This window comes from Choloepus didactylus, chromosome X, assembly GCF_015220235.1.
Source record: "Choloepus didactylus isolate mChoDid1 chromosome X, mChoDid1.pri, whole genome shotgun sequence".
Taxonomy (NCBI): Eukaryota; Metazoa; Chordata; class Mammalia; order Pilosa; family Megalonychidae; genus Choloepus; species Choloepus didactylus.
In genome coordinates this window covers 160,625,964-160,642,516 of record NC_051334.1, presented here as the reverse complement: position 1 = coordinate 160,642,516, position 16,553 = coordinate 160,625,964, and the positions used below count along the sequence as shown (strand labels likewise).

The 16,553-nt window shown below is 38.2% G+C and overlaps 1 protein-coding gene across 5 annotated transcripts in view; it reads left to right on the top strand.

The window, feature by feature from the left end:
• ENOX2 (ecto-NOX disulfide-thiol exchanger 2) overlaps nt 1-16,553 on the top strand; it is a 393,140-nt gene that overhangs the window by 150,890 nt on the left and 225,697 nt on the right. Inside the window, exon 1 of one of the 5 annotated variants that reach the window (XM_037821178.1) lies at nt 4,947-4,953. The exons of the other annotated variants lie outside the window; for them this stretch is intronic. The gene's annotated coding sequence lies outside the window, so the exon portion shown is untranslated. Of the gene's footprint in view, nt 1-4,946; nt 4,954-16,553 lie in introns of those variants that run through there. 5 annotated transcript variants of the gene reach the window in all.

The window sequence follows — 16,553 nt, the reverse complement described above, 5'->3', positions numbered from 1 at the left end:
TCTCTGAGCGTCTTCCTGAAATGAATTTACCTTAAAGTTAAAGATGGTTTGAGTGCTCCTTCTCCAGGAGACAATTACAATGTTATATTCTTTGGCAGGGAGAAAAACAACGTAGCATTAATTTTTCCAAGCTTTCTTTGAGCATTGTGAAAAGGAGAATTATCAGCTTACTTTAACATACTAAAATAACCAAAAGACAACTGCTATTAAAATGCAACATTTTCTAATAAGACCATTTTAAGGAGTCATTTGGGAGGAGGAGAGAAGGGGGAAGGATGAAGGGAGAAAAGAAGGAATTAAGTATTTTTGACCTTTCAAGACACTTTTGCCAGTGAATGCTAGAGAGAAAATAAACCAAGTCTGACACCTATCATTAAAATATTTTCCCCTCTTTGGCCCAATAGTATCTTACCCCGCTTGTTAGACTATTATGCTTTTTTTTTTTTTCTGGACAAACTGATATCTTTTGATGGACTTTGTTAAGAATACATAGCAAAGGTTAAGTATAAGGCATTTGCTTATGTTTCCTGGCAGCCTTTAGGCCATGGTAAATAGAGATTGGAAGCAGTTGAATTTTCAGCATAGCTTTATGGATATGCTCCCACTGGATTGTGCTTTTTCTCATGCCAAAACCCACAAACCTTGCAGAATTATCAGGACTCTGTCTTAAGACCTTTAAAATGTTTTCATCCTGGACTCCTCCCTTTCCACCAACTCCCAGAGCCAGACACCAAAGCCAGATTATTCTACTTTATGTATATATCTGAAATCCATTCATTTCTTTCCACCCACTGCCATTAACTTAGTTCAGGCCATCATCATCTCTCCACTGTATCACTGTAGTAGTCTCCTAACTGGTCCATCTGCCTCCAGTATCTTCTCCCCTTCAGTCCATCATTCATCCTTCCATAATAGTCATCTTTCTATGGCACAGATCAGGTAATAATAGCCTCCCACCCAGAATACACACACAAACCCACAAATATTCAGAAAGAATTCTGAGATACTGCAATAAGTGCTCTGATGAAAAGGCTCCATGTATTCCTTGTGGAGGGAGCCTTTGGGAGTTAGGGAAAACTTCACTGGAGAGGTGAAACTTGAGCAGGGTCTTAAAGGATGAGTGAAAGCTTTCCAAGTGGCAAAAAGGGAAAATTGTATTTCAAGCAGAGGGAATAGTTTGCACAGAAGCACAGAGACATGAAAGGGCATAGCATGTTTCAGCAGTGTTGAGAAGTTTGTTATGAAAGAAGCAAAGGGTACTTGGGAGAAGTGGCAAGAGATGAAGCTGATGCAGTAATTCGGACCCAATTTTCAGTCTATGCATCTGCCTTCCTTTATGGATTGTAATCTCCTCGAGAAAGAAACTGTGTCTTGTCAAGCACTGAAAACCTAGGGCCTAGCATACTACCAGGCAGGCAGAATAATTTGAATGAATTGGATGAATAAGGAGAGAGACTATCAATCAATATTAATTCATTGATTCATTTATTCCAATATGCATTGAATACTTCAGTTAGGCTCCAGATTGGAGGAAAATAAAGGTCCTACTTATTATTTTGTACAACAGCAATAGTAAGACTTGTTTCAAATATATATTAGTTCTTTTGTGCTGGCTTTTTTAGCTTTACAGTCACCCTGTCTTCTCAAGAAATAGATTCTAGCTTTCTCTTCTGTTGAAGAACTGTAGGCTTGACTTCAGCTCAGGGACCTCTGTAAAAAAGATATTCACTTATTAACAGCCTGTATTGATAGTCCTGAGGTGGAATTGTTATAGGGGCAATAAGGATCTATAAAGATATATTAGCACATTACAGGAACCTCTGTTTACTACTGTGTGTTTAATTTCATGGCCTTCAGCAGAGCTGTTTATCATATATTCTTGAAAAACTAGTCCAAATGGGGATCAAAGATTAGGAATGCAGGAAGCATAACTCTAGAACATTAATGATACAGCATAGCAAAATTAATGGGGAGGTGGGGGAGAAGGGAGGATAAAAATTTGGAACATGTAAATGAAGATTTACTGTATTTATGTAGTTCTATCTTTAGGGAATGCTAAATCACAAACTCATCATTGGTTAATTAGAAGTTAATTAAAACTGTAGCACAGTGATTGGATAAATAGTTAATGAAAGTTAAATAAGCGAAGGAAGGAAATCTGGAGAAATCACTGTGTACATTTTGGGAAAAGCAAAGATACAAATGTAATTCATGCAGTGCATCAGTCTTAAGGGATACCAGTATCCTTCTAGCATTAATTGATAAATTTAACTCTCTAAAGACCCCAAAATTCCAGCTTTTACTCTCTCCTTCACTGAAATACAGATTCATCTGGCAACTACTTCAATTTTCACTCACAGCATGTGAAATTATTTTGCTGAACCTTGTTTACAACTTATTTACTGCCATCTTAAGAATCTATTAAAGGAAATGGTGTACTCTGTGTATAGTAACTGTTTCTACTGACAGGATTGGCTCAGCCCAGGCTCCAGACCAGATCTGGCTGACAAGCTTGTTTTCAAAACCAGTGGAGTGGTTTCTGCAGGCTGAACTGTGCTTGCTTTTGATAATTGCCTCAGCTTTATGAAAACAATCAGCCTGAAGGGAAGACCTCATTACAGATCTGACAAGATAGACTCCAATTTCAATACCAGAACAACTCTCTATCCTCAGGCTCTGAAATTTACAATTATTTATTTTATTTAGACAGAGACATCCATAATACAGTACCTCTGGGCACATTCTCAGGCAAGTATTAAATAGATAACCTAATGGTCAGTGTGTTAGGAACTTGCCCTTTTCCTGTCACTCAAGTGGAAAATTGGTCAACAGGAGCTGCAACATGGCCTAGAGCCAGCTCAAAACAGGCACTGATTTATAGCCATCTTTCCAATCCCCCTCCCTAAAGATATGTAGAGAAGGATAGTTGCAGTAACTGTTCCTGAGGCTAACTACAGCAAAATAAGGCCTTCTCTTTTCAGTTCCTCTGGAGACTGCCAGACTTTATCCTAAGGAATATAATAGATCACCTGTCTACCATCTGTCACTTTGAACTGTTCTATCAAATCAGCGTTATTTGCACATTGTTTTCATTGAGGAATGTGATTTTGCTATGTTTCCTAAGCCTTAAACTGTTCAAGAAAAAAGAGTCCTGAAACATTCTTCTCCTTGAAATTGGAAATATGTAGTCTGCTTTTCTGCTCACAGAACTCAAACACATTAACAGATTTAGTTCAGACTTTTCTCAAATAATTCACCTTTAGCAGGCCTAGGAGACACCAGTCCCACAGGAAAAACACGGAATATTCTAAATGTAGGAAAATATGGATTTAGAGAGAAGTGGTATTTATTCCAGCTCTAATGTCATGGCTAGCAGTCTTCTAATAATACAGCACACAGCTGGAACTGAGCACTAATTAAAGCTTTGTGAGGAGGCATTTCAGTAGTAAGGGGAAAATGTAGTTCTTTCATGTTGGAAAGTTCAAGGTGGTGACAAATATGGTCTCCAATCATAAATTTAGTACAAGCAAAGAGCAATCACTGACTGCTCTAAGCATTACTTATTAATGATTTTAGCTTAATGGCTGTGTATTATCTGTAAGAAAAAGAGGGTTATAAAGAGAATGCAAAGCTAACATCTTCCAAGCCATAAATAAGATATAGTTTTGGGGCCTCAGGAGCCACATCTACTCAAATTTTCTTATTCCTCTTTTGAGACAAATTCATATAAAGCCCTTATTGGGTTAGAAGAAAGGAGAATATCATGTATTTAGTGTCTAATATATGCTAGAACCTAGCAATACATTCTTTCATTTAATTCTCCTCCATTCTCTGAAAAGAAGGCATTATCATCCACATTTTAAATGTGGAAACAGTCTCAGACAAGTTGAGTGACCCATTTCAAGTCATGCACCTAATAAGTGGCAGTTGTGGATTTTAAACTAGGCCTGATTCTAGAGTGGCACAGTCCAGTAGGACTTACTGTGTGATTGAAGTATTCTATATGTTTTCTGTGTGATTGAAGTATTCTATATGTTTTCTGTTCAATACAGTAGCCACTAGTCACATGTGGCTACTGGGCATTTGAAATGTGGCTAGTGTAACTGAGGAACTGGACATTATCTTTATTTAATTAATTTAAACTTAGATTTAAATGGCCACATGTGGCTAGTGGCAACTGTATTGGACAGTGTATCTGTAGAAATTGCCTTTTTTGGACTGTAATTTGTAAAGCAGGAATCTGTAACCTGGTCTCCATGGAGCTATTAAGAGCCAATCCATAGTTCTTTCTCTTTTGAGTGACTTAGTAGTCAAAGGACTGTGGAAAGGGAGAGTATATGATAGTCTACCACCACGCCCCAGAAAGTCTTCAGGGATTCTAGGATAGACTCCTCCATCCTAGATTGCTGAAACCATCCTAAAACCATACTTCATTCTTCCTTTCATGAAAGCCCTGGCAGCAGGCTGGTTGGCATCTGAGGTGGGAAATATAACTACCGTAATCCAAAGTCATAGCTGAATTCAGTTCAACATACATTTCCAGAGTACACCTAATACTGTACAAGGCACCATGCCAGGCGTCTTAGGGAAGGGGGGATTAAAAACTGACTGCAGGACTTCTGGGGAAGATGGCAAAGTAGGAAGCCCCAAGACTCATCCTACCCCCCACCCCCCCCCACCCACAAAAAAAAACAACTATTAAACAGGCAGGAACTATCTGAAGCAACTATTTTGAAAATCCAGAGGCAAGAAGAATACTGTACAGTATCCAGGGAAGAACAGGAGGAGGAGGCAGATAAATTATGGTAAAGAACTGTAAGTTTCTCTCTCCTTGCAGTGGCTAATGACACCTATCCCCCACTCTCGCAGTAGGCTGCTGCAGGGTCCAGTCCCTGGCTAACTGCTGGTGACAGAAAAGGGGCATAAAAATCCTCTTCTTCAAGAACAGTGGTGGTCATGGCCAATCACTGATCACAGCTTTTAATAAGCAAATTCAGATCCCTTGTTCCCAGCTCTGAGGACACCTATTTTTTCAACCTGCCCTGGACAAAGTCGGCAGCATCTATTGTTTGAATCCTCCGCAGAGGTGTGGAGATTTAAAGATGTGGCACTTCCTTGGGGCTGTGGGAAACAGTTAGCTGAAGGGCTGCATTTGTTGAGCGGGCCAGGAAAGCTTTGGGGGAACTGTTGGAGGAGATTTTGGAGCCCTTCCTGATCCCCTCCCCCGGGCACTTTGGAACTGGTCTGTGCCTCCTTCATGGGTCCCTGGCCCTGTTTTGGCTGGGAAAGACTGACTTGGGAAAGTCTTCTCCAGGATGACCCTCCTCCCAGAATTTGCCTTCCAGGCAAAAGAAGCATGAGACAATGAAAGGAGTGTAAAAAACTATAGAGGTGGACAGTCTGGAACAAAGGCTTGACAGCTTCAAATGCCCAAGAGGAGGTCTATCTCCTGGGAAACAGGGAGGGACAACTAAACTCTGGTAAATAGGGGAACTGCACAACAACTAATAATCAAAAGTGCAGGGCAAGACATAGGCCCAGAAAGACAGGGAAAACCACGCACACTGCATTTGCCTTGGGCAGAAAATCTCTGTGTTAATACCAGCTGGTTACAAAACCAGGAAAGAGACATGCCAGGGAGTAAATCCCAGAGTTAACATTTTAAAATATTAAAATGTACACTGTGCAACCAGACTATAACACAAGCAAAGAAATAGGAAATGGTGGCCCATCCAAAGGAAGAGGATAAAAATACAGAAAACATGAACAAAGAGACAAGAACGTGGTCATACTGAACAAAGGCATTAAAAAATTTTAAAAATGCTCAAGGAGTTGAAGGAAAGTACAGAGAAAGAAGTAAAGGCTATCAGGAAAGCAAAGAATGAACAATATGAGAGTCTAAGTAAAGACATAGAAATTTTAAAAAGGAACCAAACAGAACTATGGAGTTGAAGAAAACAACTGAAATGAAAAGTGCATAAGAGGGACCGTGGAGGGAAGGGAATTCTGGGAAATGTAGTTTCAGTTTAGCTCAGCTGACACAGTGCAAAGGCACCGCCATACTTAAAGTGCTGAAAGAAAACAGCCGCCAGCCAAGAATTTAATATCCAGTGAGACTCTTTCAAAAATGAGGGAGAGGTTAAGACATTTTCAGATAAACAAAAGCTGAGGGAGTTCATCACCACTAGACCTTCCCTACAAGCAATGCTAAGGGGAGTTCTTCAGACTGAAAAGAAAGGACATTACACAGTGGTTCAAAGTAGCATAAAGAAATAAAGACCTACAGGACAGGTAACAATTTGAGTAATTATAAATGCCAGTATTATTGTTTTGTATTGTTTGGTATGTAACTCTACTCTCACACTTCCCTGATCTTAAAACTTATTACAAAGCTACAGTAATCAAACCATCATGGTGCTGGCAGAAGGACTGACATATAGGCCAATGGAACAGAACTGAGGGCTCAGAAACCAACCCACAGATTTCTGGCCAAATGATTTTTGACAAGTTGGCAAAGACCACTCAATTGGTAAAGAATAGCATCCTCAACAGATGGTGCTGGGAAAACTGGATCTCCATTTGCAAGAAGGAGGACCCCTACCTCACAGCATATACAAAAATCAACTCAAAATGGATCAAAGCCCTTTATAGAAGAGCTAGAACTATTAACCCATAGAAGAAAATGTAGGAAAGCATGTTCAAGACCTTGCGTTAGGCAATGGTTTCTTAGACTTTACACCCAAAGCACCAACAATAAAAGAAAAAATAGATAAATGGGATTTCATTAAAATGAAAAATTTTTGCCATTTACTTATCATGAAAGTAAAATGACAACCTACACAATGGGAAAAATATTTGGAAACCATATATCTGATAAAGGATTAATATCCTGATTATATAAAGAAGTCCTCTGGCTTAACAACAAAAAGACAACAACCCAATTTAAAAATTGACAAAGTCTTGAACAGACAGCTCTACAAAGAAGATATACAAATGGCCAGAAAGCACATGAAAACATGTTCAGCATCATTAGCATTAGGGAAATGCAAATCAAAACCACAATGAGATACCATTTCACACCTGTTGGAATGGCTGCTATTTAAAAAATGGAAAATAACAAGTGCTGGAGAGGATGCAGAGAAATAGGAACACTCATTCATTGCTGGTGGCAATTTAAAATGGTGCAGCCACTGTAGAAGATAGTTTGGTGGTTCCTCACAAAGCTAAGTATAGAACCACCACAGGATGTGGCAATCCCACTACTAGGCATATACCCAAAAGAATTGAAATCAGGGAATCAAACACATTTGTACGCCAATGTTTATAATGGGATTATTCACAGATCCCAAAAGATGGAAGCAACCCAAGTGTCCATTAACCAGTGAATGGGTAAATAAAATGTGGTATGTACATACAATGGAATATTATTCAGCCATAAAAAGAAATGACATCCTGATGCATGCGACCACATGGATGAACCTTGAAGACATCATGTTGAGTGAAATAAGCGAGACACAAAAGGACATGTATTGTATGATCTCTCTGATTTGAAACAATTAGAATAAGCAAAATCTTAGAGTCAGAATTTAGAATATCAGTTACCAGGGGACATTGTAGGGATAGGGAATGGGAAGTCAGGCTTAAATACAGAGGTTTCCTATTTGGAATGATGGAACTGTTTTGGTAATGGATGGTGGTGATGGTGGCAAAACACTGTGATCGTAATTAGTAGTACTGAAGTATACATTTGAATATGATTAAAATGGGAAATGTTAGATTATGTATATGGTAACAGAATAAAAATTTTTAAAAAAATAATCCATGAAACTACACTACATAAACAGTGAGTCCTAAGTTAAACCATGGACCTTAGTTATAAAAATGTGGTATCATCAATTGTAACAAATGTTTCACACCAATGCAATGTGTTGGTGGTGGGGTGGTATATGGGAATCCTTTATTTTATGCCTGATCTTTCTGTAAGCCTACAACTTCTCTCATTAAAAAAAAGCTGTGGTATAGAGTCATCAAGGAATTTACAATTTTGTGGTTGGTGGGGTAAGGCAATAGAGAAGGAATGATAAGCGAAGTACTCAAAGAACTAAAACACAAGACATACTCTAAATGGCTTAGGAAAAAGTACAGATTAAGATCTTGAAGGAGCCCAGAAAAGTGCCTTAGAATAAAAAAAAGCCTAAGTTCCAGTCTTTGTTCTACTGCTTATTAGCTGTGTGACCTTGTGAAATAATCTCTGTAAGTTTCCCTTGTAAAATGGAAATAATAACTAGAAAATAAAACAATGGGATAATGTATGTAAAGTAGTACACATTCTAAACAATCAGTGGTACTTTCTCTGGTTGCCACTCTCTTCCTGTTGTGTGCGTATTGATTTGAGTAGAGAGAGGTAAAGGAAGGCATCATGAATGAAATAGCATCTGAAATACACGTTAGAGGAAAGACAGCATTTTAAGGGTTGGAAATCAAGAAGTAGAGGAGAAGCAGTATAATCTAAAAGCATGGATGTTGGACAAGTATTGAATGCATTCAGCGTGTGCTAGATAGTCCCATTTTGTTAGTGTCAGTCCTTTCTCCTCCAAATGGGATCCTCAGACAAACAGAATCAGCATTGTCTGGGAGCTTGTTGGAAAAACAGGTCCGAACCCAGACTTAATGAATCAGAGTATGCATTTTAACAAGATCTCCAGGAGACCAGTTTGTACATTAAATTTTGATATATGCTGGGATACAGTCCAATCTGGGGCATAGTGGAAGGCAGCACTTGAAATGAATGGGGCCTTGTTATGAAGGAACTTGAATGCCAGACCAACTAGTTTGGGGAGTTACTAAAAGTTACTGAAGGATCACTGCCAGGGAAAATCTGCCTGTGACCTGTATCACAACTTGAAGAGGTGACTTAAGCATAAATTTTGCTCTGAAAGTTCTTAATGTCCACGAATATTCAAGCAAGCCCCTTAGTGGAAAAGGACTTTTGCCCTTTACCTTCTCATTGCTTCCCCATTACCTTCACTCATTCATTACTCTTACAATTACCTTTGCCTCAACTAAACTAGTTACACAGAATGTTTAACAAAGTAGGTTTCATTTGTTTCACATCAGCTAAGACCTGGAACTGATAAATGTTCATTTGTTTTGGCTGTTAACCCCTGAGGCTGAAGAGTGATTTCACAGTGCAACTCTTTTGGATATTATAAATACTTGTTCAGAAGTAGGAAGTGGAGGGAATGAGTAGTGAGAGCTGCAAATGAGGAGTCAGTGATTTTTCAGGCTTGGACTGAGGGAGAAGGAGTGGTGAATTAAAGTTAGGAGGAGCTCCCATAGTTGGATAAATCCAACAAAAGCACCTGCCAGCACAATAAGGATTAAGGGCCTGGTCATTATCCTAAGCCCTTATTTCTCTAAAAGTTTTGAATTAAAATCTAATTTGGAGAACCTCCTACCCTTTACCAGGGAATCCCATATCTGATTTGAAAGTAGGACTTAAGTTACAGGAATTTGTTTTATAGACAAATTAGCTAGAATATTCCTATTGCCAAAGCAAGGGAAATTGTTATTTTATTTCTTCAACATGAACGTCTGTCTGGAGATTGCTTCCTTTAATTGTTGAATTTACCAGATTTCTCAGTTCCCTTTAAAGAACTAATTCAGGGTAGAGTTGTGTTTCTTTCTTTTTTTTTTCCATTTCTGGGCCACAGCTGCAAATAAGTGGCCTGGACCCACAGGGTCACATTTCTGTACTGTAACCTGGGGCAATCATTAAAACTGTTATTTTGCATCCTGAAGGTTAGTCCTAACAACGTGATAGTTAGAAAGCTCTGTAAAGTGAATTGTGACAGTAACTCTTAAAGCAGCTGAGCACAAAAAGATCATTGATTTTCTTTCACAAGAATCATGAGGGGATTCTGGGAAGATGGCGGCATAGAAAGAAGTGGAAGACTTAGTGTCCCCCAGAACAATTCATAAATGAACAAAAAACCAGTAAATAACCTGGAATCATAGCGGGGAGACAAACGTGACTGTACACTCAACATCCACCGACATGAATTGGGAGGAATGCCTGAGATCACAGCATAAAATCTGTAAGTAAAATTGCGGACCCACGCTGAGAGCCGAGAACCTAGAGCCGGGAGCCCCTCCCTCACGGAAGCCGCGCCGTGCACTTTCTCAGCCCAGCTCCAAGTGAGGTTTTAATAATAACTGCTCAATACAGACAGCGAATCCTCAACAAGCAGACAGAGGCTTTTGGTGACAACTGACCTTGGGAGAATTGGGGGAAATATTCTGTCTCTTGCTCTCTCTCTGTGGAGAAAACCTCAGCTGCTCTCAGCGCACAAGGCATTGCAGTAAAGACAGCCTCAGACATTCTGCATTCTGAAACAAGCTGAGAGCCCCGCGGCACAGCCAAGCGGCCCAGGGCTTCCCTAGAGGGACGGCGCACACTGATGACGTAGCACAGCATCCCCCTTGGCTGAGGGAAGATCGCGGCTGGGAGGGGGGATCCGCTCGGAGAACCCAGGGGCGCTACGCCAAGTCCGGTGGTTTAGGGGACACGGAGAGAGAGCTGCCCTTCCTCCCTGGCCACCCGTGCGCGCGCCCCACATTCAGGGCGGGCAACTCCAGCGGCGCGCCCAGGCTGAGTTCTCCAACTGAACACACAAGAATCATTTCCCCACACTCCATGGGAAAAAAGGTTGAGAACTGACTGGAGGGATATAGGTGGCTCACAGACGCCATTTGCTGGTTAGTTAGAGAAAGTGTATGTCACCAAACTGTGTCTCTGAAAAATTAGATCGATATCCTTTTTTTTTTTGATACAACTTGAAAGAACCCTATCAAGCAAAACAAATGCCAAGAGGCCAAAAACCACAGAAAATCTTAATGCATACGATAAAACCAGATGATGTGGAGAATCCAGCTCCAAACACACAAATCAAGATTTCGGAAGAAACGTTATACCTCACAAAATTAATTAAAGAACTACAATCAAAGAATGAAAACATGGCAAAGGATTTAAAGGACATCAAGAGGACCATGGCCCAGGATATAAGTGCCATAAAAAAGACCCTAGAAGAGCATAAAGAAGACATTGCAAGAGTAAATAAAAAAATAGAAGATCTTATGGAAATAAAAGAAACTGTTGGCCAAATTAAAAAGACTCTGGATATTCACAATACAAGACTAGAGGAAGCTGAACAACATCTCAGTGTCCTAGAAATCCACAGAACAGAAAATGAAAGAACAAAAGAAAGAATGGAGAAAAAAATCGAAAAAATCGCAATGGATCTCAGGGATACGATAGATAAAATAAAACGTCCAAAGTTAAGACTCATTGGTGTCCCAGAAGGGGAAGAGAAGGGTAAAGGTTTAGAAAGAGTATTCAAAGAAATTGTTGGGGAAAACTTCCCCAACCTTCTACACAATATAAACACACAAAGCATAAATGCCCAGCGAACTCCAAATAGAATAAATCCAAATAAACCCACCCCAAGACATATTCTGATCAGACTCTCAAATACTGAAGAGAAGGAGCAAGTTCTGAAAGCAGCAAGAGAAAAGCAATTCACCACATACAAAGGAAACAATATAAGACTAAGTAGTGACTACTCAGTGGCCACTGTGGAGGTGAGAAGGCAGTGGCATGACATATTTAAAATTCTGAGAGAGAAAAATTTCCAGCCAAGAATACTTTATCCAGCAAAACTGTCCTTCAAATTTGAGGGAGAGCTTAAATTTTTCACAAATGCTGAGAGACTGCCAATAAAAGACCTGCCCTACTTCAGATTCTAAAGGAAGCCCTACCAACAGAGAGACAAAGAAAGGAGAAAGAGATATAGAGAATTTTAACAGACATATATAGTACCTTACATCCCAAATCACCAGGACACTCATTTTTCTCTAGTGATCACAGATCTTTCTCCAGAAGGGACCATAAGCTGGGACATAAAACAAACCTCAAGAATTGAAAAAAAAAAAAAAATTGAATATACTCAAAGAACATTCTCCAAATACAATGGAATACAAATAGAAGTCAATAATTTTTTAACTATAACTCCACTATTTACTTCCTACATGATAAAAAATACACAAACTCTAAGGACAAATCAATGGTTTTGAACTCAGTGTAAAATATGTAATTTTAGACAACTATATAAAGGTGGGGGAATGAAGGAGTATAGGAACATAGTTTATGTGCCCTATTGAAGTGAAGGTGGTATCAAAGAAAAACAAGATTGATATGGATTTAAGAGGTTAATTTTAAGCCCCACAGTAAACACAAAGAAATTATCAGAGAATATAACCATAGAGATGAAAAGTAGAGTTTGGGTTAAGAGAAATGGGGGAAGGGGCAATGGGAAGTTAAGAAAGGAGTGTAGGGTTGCTGTTTGAGGTGAAGGGAAATTTCTAGTAATGGATGGTGGGAAAGAGCATGACATCATTCTAAATGTGATTAATCCCACTAATGGAAGGCTAGGAAGTGGGTGGAATGGGAAGATTTAGACTGTATATATGTTTCCACAATTAAAAAAAAGAAAAAAAAAAAGACAGTCTAACTAGACGACAATTGAATGCTAAGGATGAACTTGGATGGGATTGGAGGGTGGAGGACAGGTGGCTCGAAGGGACACAGTTGAGACATAAGGAAAAGGAAATATAGAATGTAAGCATTGTATCATAGTTGAATCTCTTATACTTCTTGGCTGTGCTTAATGGAATTACATAAAAGAATGTTCTTGTTCATGGGAAGTACATACGTGAATTATAGTGTATGTTCAAGGATGTGTGCAGCTAACTCTCATATATTCAGAAGACAGAAATATATGATGGATGATAGATACGGAGGGAGGGAGGGAGGGAAAGAAATAGCGATGTGACAGCATGTTAAAGTTGGTGGATTGAGCTATCGGGGGTGGGGGGTCAGGGTATGATGGAATTCTGTGTATGGGGCTAGTATTGTTTTTGCAACTATTCATGTAACTTTGAATTTATTTCAAAATAAAAAGAAAAGAAAAAAAGAAAAAAAAAAGAATCATGAAAATTCTTTAGTGCTTTCTCAAAGCCCACGAGTGATTTGCATCTGTATGGCAGACATCATTACATGTGAACTCCTTGACCTGAAGATTGGAGTGTTCACTGAGAACTACACGTCATTCTGATATGTTTAACCTCCTGGTTCCATTGGATGAGAAATGTCATTCTCCGAGGACTCCACTCCCAACTGTCCCCAATATGCATACTTTCTAAAGTGGCCTCATGTTCATTATGAAGTTAGATAATCTGCATTTTGACATGACATGAAATGACAGCTGGTCAGCCATCTAAACCAGTGAATCTGGTTTTAGATGAGATCATATTACCACATGGACTTGTTTAATTGTGAACATAAAAAAAACAGCAAAAATCGTTGACACTGATGTTTCTTATCTATTTGTCTTTATTTTATCAATCCATGCTTCTATTTAGACAAACTATAAATTTTATGGAGTTGAGGTATGAAGGACAAGATGTGAGGGAAATGGATGACTTTATACTCAGAAATAAAAGGACAAGGACTATGAGAACTTTTTAATACTTTAGAAAATTTCTGTCTACCCTATTAGTTATTTGTTCCTCCTTCATTTTTTTTCTTTTGGTGATGATCAGTAAAAACCTTAAAATATTAGACATCCCTTGTGCTCATTTTAGGGACAATAAGCAAGTTGACTAATTGGACAAAATGCATCCTACTCCACAGGAAGTTTTGGGGGAATGAAAAGTACCCTCCAAAATATAGTGGGTGGTAGTTTTTAAAAGGAAATGAATGCAAGGTGAATTCATAGGAGCCTAGCACAGAGTACCATCCTTGGCCTTGTTACTTGTAGGAAAAAATTTCATACCAAGGATAGGGAAACATAACAGCCAGTAAGCTGATTCACTGAACACAAATCTACATTTTATTCTATCCAGGAATAGATTTCTGTATTTTGGAGGGTACTTTTCATTCCCCCAAATTTCTAGGGCCCCAGGCTAAGAAGTGCACCCTGGATTTATAACCTTCAGGAATTCTATAGATGAGGTTCCTGCGTTGCATTAAACAAAGAACTAGATCACCTCAAAATTTCTTCCATATCTAATATTTTCCATGTTCATCATGTCTACTAGGAAAATGGTAGAAATTGCTTCCATGAGAGATTTAAAGATAAATTCTGTACTTTCGGTGAGAGTTTCTAATATTTTTATGTTTAATTCATGATTGAAATTTCAGCAGCCAAAATTCTTGGGATTAAAGTGGTGGTTTTCCTTTTAGAATTTAAATAGTTTTAATGGGTTTTTTTTACTTAAAATAGCATTTGGCAGGATCACATACATGACAGAAAAGATAAATACTATTGTTTACTGATTTATTTGATTGATTTAGTGCTGTCTTAGAGGAGGAGTGAAACAATACAATAAAAGTAACTAGAAAGTACAAGTGTCATAGGATTTTGTCATCTCTATAGGCCTTGTTCTCAAACTATAAATCTTTGGAGATTGTATTGGATCCTGGATAGAATAAAATGTAGATTTGTGTTCATTGAATCAGCTTACTGGCTGTTATGTTTCCCTATCCTTGGTATGAAATTTTTTCCTACAGGTAACAAGGCCAAGGATGGTACTCTGAATTATCAGGCTTTTCACATATCTGGATCATATATAAGATGGATACACAGAAAGTACTTGAAATCTCAGTCTTATTTGATGCCAAACAAAAGTCTGTACGTCAGTATGGGTACTAAAATACCTAAATCCCTGAAGTTATCATCTGGGACTAAATAAAAGGCAAACATGTTTGTAGTAAAATGTCTTTGACTAAATACCTTTAGCTTGTCAGATTTTTTTTCCTGGACTCTTTCAACTTTTGGAAAAAAGTACAAAAACAACAATGAAAAGGTTCAATGAATAAAGTAGGGTATATTCTTGGATCAGGGCAAATTCAGACCAATCTCCTCACATCCACAATTCTAGAAATTGAAAATGGAAATTCAAAAAGGATAATCCTAGCAGTTACTGTTTATTGAGCACCTACTATGTCCCAGATATAAACCAGAATGTTCTACATACCTGATCTCATTTAATCCTTTTAAGAGTCCCATGACCTAGGTACTGTTATTAACCTTTTACGTATCATGATTCTAGGACACTGTAAAATCCTTCATATCTACTCAATAAAGCAGGGAAATAGACTGATATATTATTCTGTAAAATTATCAAATGCAGGACAAAATAAAAAAGACTTTTCTGATTAACCATCATTAATCAGAACCTCCTAATTTCTGAGCATTCCTTTTAATCAAGATTTCACCATCCTTCAGTATAGCACTCAAGTGGTGGAGATGCATTTAAAATCTAAGTATGTTAGAGAAATGATATAGTCAGCATCAGAACTTTTAAGTTGTGGCATTAATTCTTGATTATTAGGTGTCAAGTTCTTACTCTAATTACATGGGTTAATAGAATGAGTCATTGAGCCTTACCGCATTGAGTATTCATTCATTCATTCAACACCTACTATGTGCCAGGCATGCTGCTAGGAAAAAAGAGAACATTCTTTCTTAGAGGAGGTTACAGACTTACAGGGAAAAAGTTTGTTTTAATTCCCTTAGAATGATATAATAATTTTATATGTTATATAATTTTATATAGATAGATATTTATATATATAACAACCCCATGGAGTTTTATCATTTCCCTTTTATGTATTATGAAACTAAGACTAAAAGAGATTACATGACTTGACAAAAGCTAGCCAGCTAGTAAGGAACAGAGCCAGGATATGAACCCCAATCTGTTGGGCTCCAAAACGCATACTTTTTCCACTATACAATTGTATCTTCCATGGAACTTGTTGTGGTCACTATGATATTGAAGAAAGAAATACCAAGAAAAGTTTTGGAACAGTACGCTAACCATATTTGACTGTGGGACTACTCAGCTTTAAAAAAAAATCTTCATTTGCAAATGATATAAAAATCTAGTCTTCTTTGAAAATAATCTTGGTCATGATGTCAATATTTTCTAATACACAGCAATCACTGTGTTTAGTTCTGGTCATGGTAGAAATTTAATAGTTCATGAATATGATGCAGTAAAGATACAGAAGCAAGTTTTCATTCTTTCACTTAGTTAACTCAGATGATGTAAAGAAAGAATGTTTGACAAATCCCAGAAGACATTTTATGGAGGTGTTCCAAGCTGAGCCTAAAAGCTGAAGAAGCAGTACTTGTTACATGGGCTGAGAACATTATCATGGGGATCCTTTTTCATTAAAAACAATAATGTAAAGTCATTTTGTTAGAAGCTTAATGTTCATTTTTACTGGAACTTTATTGACCCTGGGCTGACTGGATTCTAAGCTTTTTATTGATATTTTACTTTGCCCCAAGAATTGTGAAACTGTGGGCCATAGAAAAGTGGGGGGTTGAAGAATGAGCCATGGCAAGCTAATCTGATTCTCCTTTTCATAGGACTAGAGAACCAGTGGATAAAAGGCTTAGGAGAGATGTCCTGTCTTTGGGCTT